The following is a 5714-nucleotide window of genomic DNA, read 5'->3' on the forward strand; positions in this document are numbered from 1 at the left end:
ACATGTCTGCTGTCCCTAGACTTCTGCTTCCCTCGAGAAAATTTTCTAAAAAGCGTTACTGGCTCACCACAGCCTTTGAGAAGAGCAGTGCAAGTTCCTCTTGGGGAGTTTTTTGGAAGAGGGTGTGAAGGGCTGGTTCAGAGCACTCCGAAGCACGAGAGGGGCTGGCTGGGTGCACCGGGGCTGGGTGGGCGCCTGCCCCCTTCTCCTTCCTGCACTGAGGCAGGGAGAGGGACTTAAACTGGGGAAAACCCAAGCTGCTGCTCTGCTGTTCTGCCCTCCCTGTTTGTTCCCCCAGCGTGGTCACGCAGGTGCCTCGTTGCAAATGCAGCAGTGAGCCTGCAAGCGGGGAAGGAAAAGCCTGCTTCTCTCACCTTGCTTGGGTCACTTCTGCCTGCACTAAACCCCGCGGCAGGGTTACTTCAGCCCCGTCGATGTTAATCATCAGCTCGATGGCTGACCTTTGGGAGGATGTAGGGGCGAGGCCGTGCCAGGAGAGGGCTGGGGGGCAAGGGGAAGCGCAGTGTCCTTTCGTCCCTCTGCTTTCCTCGGGAAGGGGCCAGCGGTGCCTTGCTGCCTGTCCCACAGGAGCAGCTCTGCCAGCTGCAGAGCGGGACCCAGCCCCAGCAAACGTTTCCTCCTGGCCGCAAGCAAAGGCAGGAGAAGCTGCGCTGCTTAAGGAGGAGCAGGCAGGGAGATGCCAGGCTTTGCCTGCGCCCAATGCCCTGGGTCACAGCCCAACGTGCTGCCGAGCCCCTCTGGAGGGTGAAGGGAGCTTTGGCCAGGGGTTTTTCTGGCCAAGCTCTGGGAAATCAGAGCCTTTCGATGAAAAGGGAAACAGCTGTTAGCTGTAGGTGCAGGCCTGCCCGCACGGGTTTCCTTGCACAGGGGCATCCCCTCCGGGGGCACACAGCTCCAGCGCAGGCAGACTGCAGGAGCCCGAAGCTCCGGGGCTGGGGGGAGATGCAGGCAGCTCGGTTGGATTTTGATTTTAATTGCCTCCTTGTTTTTCCAGCCTGCTGTCAGGGGCCGAGCGCTGGAAAGCAAGGGCTGTGTGTCCCCTGCCTGGCCCCACCGACGGGCACCACCAGTTCATTTTCCCAGCAAAGAGGTTCTGGGGAAACAGCCAGGAGCAAATAAGTGAGCTTGGCACGCTCAGGTCATCAGGAGATGCTGAGGGTCACTCCTTTCTCCAGGTGTTGTCTGTCACCACCGGCATCTCTGGGCAGGAGGCGATGGGGAGGAGGTGGCGGCAGTGAGGCCACATGTCCCATTGCTCTCCAGGGCTCACTTCAAGCCCCTCCACTCCCAAGCCATATGATTTGTTTTCTTTGAAACATAGCTTTTCCCTGGGAACAGCAGGAATTGTGGTGTGTGGCGGTGGAGGCACGGTGGGAAATGCCTAGGAGATGCCTGTCCCGTGGGCAGAAGGGATCCTTGCCGGCTGCTCCATACTGGTGCCCCCCCCCCGGGGGCTGGCACCGCTTCCCACAGGAGCTGAGTCTGCCGGGGTTGTCACCTCCACGGTGACAGGAGCCGTTGCCAGTGCAGCCGGTCCTGCCGCGGTTGGGTGCCTGGCGTTTGTCCAGAGGGCTGTGCTCGTTAAAATTAAGGGCCTGTTTCACTATAGTGGATCCCCTTCTAATTATGCCCCAGCTATTTCATGTGGCTCATTACAGGTGATTCAAGCAGCGCTGGGCTGGACTGTCATCACTTTGCAGCCTGGCAAGCCCTGGGTGGCAGCGGCCCCATCCCTGGAGAGGACCAGACCCCCTGTGGCCCTTGGTCAGGCACAGCGTGGGAGGGGGCACCCAGGGGCCACAGCGATGGGGTTGGGGCTGGCCCTGGGGTGCTAAATCTGGGTCGTCCTTCTGGTCCTCCTCAGCCCAGCACCATCTGCACCGGGACATCAGGCACAGCACAGGCAGAGGGGATGCAGAGGTCACCTCACCTGCCCGTCCTGTTTGGAGGTGGTGGGAGACCCTACAGGAGGTGTCACCTCCAGGTGCCACCGGGAAGTTACCAAATTAAAGAACAGAGGTGCTGACAGCAACAGATAAAAATAACTTTATGTCAAATCTTTGCTAGGTCACCACTACAGGGGTCCTGGGACCTGTCCTGAGGCCACTTTGCTGGCAGCCTTGGGGAGCTGGGATGGGCCATCCACAAGGCTCAGCCTTTCCTTTGGCCACGCCACACTCCTGCTCCTCCAAAATCACCTTTATTTTCTCATAGGCGTAGAATCTGGCTTTGTGGGTTTTTTTTTCTGGAAAGCCACTTGCCAAAGCTGGGGGATGAGACACCAGAGCAGCATCTTGGTGAGCATGGTGCAGCGCTGCACCCAGCCCTTGCTCCCCTGCCCTCCCTGCCACCACCACCATGTCCTTCAGGTTTTTTATCAGGACCTGGTCCTTCCTCAGCATGTCCTCCAGCACCCACAGCACCATGCAATCCTGCTCTCCTCCTCACTCAGCTGCTCCGACACCTCTTCACTGTGGGACAGGAGGCAGCAGGAGCTCCTGGTCACAGCCTTGGTGTGTATGAAGGTGGCTTCGTGGCAGGGCATCCCGGAGGGGCAGATGGGTCAGGACCCGGTGGCAGGGACAGCCTCATCCCAAGGGACCCCAAAGGGACCTGATCCTCTTATCAGGTGATGAAAGATGTGGCAGATGAAGCTATTTCCCCACTTTTCACTTTAGGACCCAACCTAAGGGCAGGGCATGGTGTGAGCTGTGGAGTGGGGTCCAGCTGCACCCAGTTAACCTGGGCATCTTCAGCCCTTGCTGCTTTAGAGGGAAACCTGCCATGCCCAGTGCCGGCAGCCTCTACCATGAGGCCAGCCCCTGTCTCCTGCTTTGTTCCCTCTCTCTGTGCCACAGGGTGGCCGGGGCGGATGGAGCAGGGTCCAGAGGAGGCAGGAGCTGGAGGAGCACCTCTGCTGTGGACAGCCCCAGGGCCTGGCCCCAGCAGGGCCCCCCTCCGCCCCCACCCATCCTTCACCTCCCCCGTTTCAGTTTCACCCCGCACCCCTTGCCCATGACACCCATAGGGGTCCTGCTGGAGGTCCCGCTGTGTGACAGCTGATGGTGGCCCTGGCATCTCACCTGTGCCGTGACCCCCCAGGGGGACGGGGCTCATGGCCCACAGCGGGTGCCAGAGGAGCCGGCAGCTGCTGGCACCGTGATGGTGATCCCGTGCAGGGCAGTGCCACTGTCAGCACTGGCCTTTAACTGGTAGGGACTGTGCCTGGCGCTGGTAAGAGGTGTGGGAGCGGAGGGGCCGTGGGTACTGTGGGGGACACTCCATGGGCAAGCGGGTCCTGCATGGGGTCCTGGGTGTTGGCAGGGGTGCAGGGCGCCACTCTGGCATGGGGCATCTGTGGACCACCCCCAAAGCACCCCCAGCCCATGTTTCTGCCCTCCCAATCTGCCCCCCACCTTGCAGCAGCCCCCGGCAGGTGCAGGAGCCCATCCTCCCCACCGCACCACCTGCTCGGGGCTGATACAGCCCAATGGGGCGCTGGTGGGGTGCCCACCCTGCCCCGGGGAGCGATTCGAGGGCCGGGGTACGGTGCTGGCAGTTCCCACTGCTGATGCACAGCTGGCAATCACCACACCTCTGCCACAAGCCAGGGCTCAAAGAGCCGGACAGCGGGCAAAGCTCCCTGCAGGCAGCGATGCAGAGATGCTCGCCTTCGGGCGACCTGGCATGCTGGCTCTCGGGGTGCCCAGCACATGGGTGCAGGGCTGTAAAGCGCTCCCCGGGTCCCACCGCCACCTCCCCCTGGGGTGGGACCAGCTCCCCCACCTCTCTGCCCCTCCCAGCCCTGCCTGATGCCCCCAGCCCTTGCAGGCGGCTCCGGACCTACTTGTGCCTCTTTATTAGGGAGCTTTTGTACATTTATAAAACAGTGACGCACATCTCTCACGTTTACCAGCACGAGGGCATTTGCGCCAGCCCTCTCGCTATGGTGCCCGTGCCCACCCCGCTCGGGGCTCGCTGCTCCCGCTGGCAGGGAGGGAGCTGCATCCTGCACCCCCCTGCCCGCCACAGGAGACCTTGGTGTAGGGCTGCCTGGCACGGCCGTGGCACAGCCCTGGGCTAACATGTGGCACCCCTCTGGGGACACTCCTGCTCGCAGGTGGGTGTGGGGGGACCCTATGGGGAGCTGGCACGGGGTGCTCTGGAGGGGCTCCCTGGGGAGCACTGCTGTTTCTGCCCTGCTGGGAGGCTTGCTGTGTGTCCCCCCCATGCATGGGGACACGGGACACCATGCAGCCGGCTGCTTGCACCGGCAGGGAGCATGTTTCCACGTGGGTGCATGTTGTGGGGGGCCATTGGGCCACGCACAGCCAAAGCCAGGGCTGCCTGGCACATCACCAGGCTGGTGCTCCGGTCCCTGTCCTGTGTCTCCCACGTGTGGGGCGTTGGGGGCTGCAAGGATGATGGCTCCTCCTGCATCTATGGCTTTGGCCATGGCGTAGCATGGCCATGTTCTGTCTGCGGGCACCAGGGATGGGGACCAAACCAGTAGGGACAGGGGCCATCTGGCTCAACCCCAGCCTCCCCTAGAGGTCCTGAATTCCTGCCCTGGGGTCCCCCTCTCTGCTGCATGTGTGTGTCAAGGGGGGCTTTGCCAGCCCGCCCCCCCCCCTGAGATATTTTGGGGCAGTTTGCCCTGCGCTGGTGTCTGCTACAGTGGAGGGGGAGGAGGCAATGTCCAACAGGACAGGGGGAGCACTGTGGGTCCTGCCGTGGGTCCTGCCATGGGTCTTGCCATCTCGGGGCAGGCAGGAGGGCTGTGGGTGCCGGTCCTGGCCGAGGCTCCGGCCAGCAGGTCAGGCTGTGGCTGTCCGGGCGGTGCTGGGCACGGGGCACCCTCCTAACCGTGTACAGTCTGGGGGAGGCACAGCGGGTGCTCAGCACCCGGGGGCTGGGAGCGTGGCAAGGGGTACGTGCACGGTGCAAAAGAGCGGCGACAGGCAGGGGAGCGAGGGCAGGACCCCCCTGCGCTGCCTGGGCTGTGCCGGGCGGCTGCACCAAGGGATGAGCCGCTTTGGGCAACACCTGGGCAAGGAGAGGATGGGGAGGGCTGGGGGGCACGGTGGACTGGGGGCAGGAGAGGGGGGAGTCAGTAGGTTTGCAGTGCCTGGGAGCTATCGGGGGCCAACACTGGAGTGTGGGGGGGTCACAGTGCAGGGGTCTGGCTGGGAACAGTGACGGGGGGGGCTGCAGCCCTGGCAGGCTGCATGAGGCTGGGGAAGGGCGGGCAGATGTTTGGGGGGGTGTCACAGTGGTGGTGGTGCTGGGGGTCAGGGTGGTGCCATGCAGGTGTGACTGCAGGTGGGGTGTCCCTGGGCTGGCCGGGGGGCCGTGCGGCTCAGAGGGGTGCCCTGCAATGCTGCCCTGCCCTGCAGCAGGAAGGTGGGGGGGTGGTGGTCCCTGGGGTGGGGAGAAGCTGTTCCAGGCACATCTCTCTCCTGGGGGGAACCATGCAGGGCAGAGACCCCCACCCAGGAGGGGTCAGCAGGGGAGGGCTTGGAGGGGCTCGCAGGAACCCCAGCTTACCCCCTGCATGCTCTGCATTGCCAGGGCCCCTCTGCTCTGCACCCCACTGCTCCCCCAAGCCCCCCCAGTGTGCCCATCCCCCTCCACGCCGTGTGCTTGAGACGGGGCTGAGCCCGTGTGCTGGGGGCAAGCGGAGGGGACAGGCA

This window comes from Platalea leucorodia (assembly GCF_965183815.1).
Source record: "Platalea leucorodia genome assembly, chromosome: 5".
NCBI classification, from domain to species: domain Eukaryota; kingdom Metazoa; phylum Chordata; class Aves; order Pelecaniformes; family Threskiornithidae; genus Platalea; species Platalea leucorodia.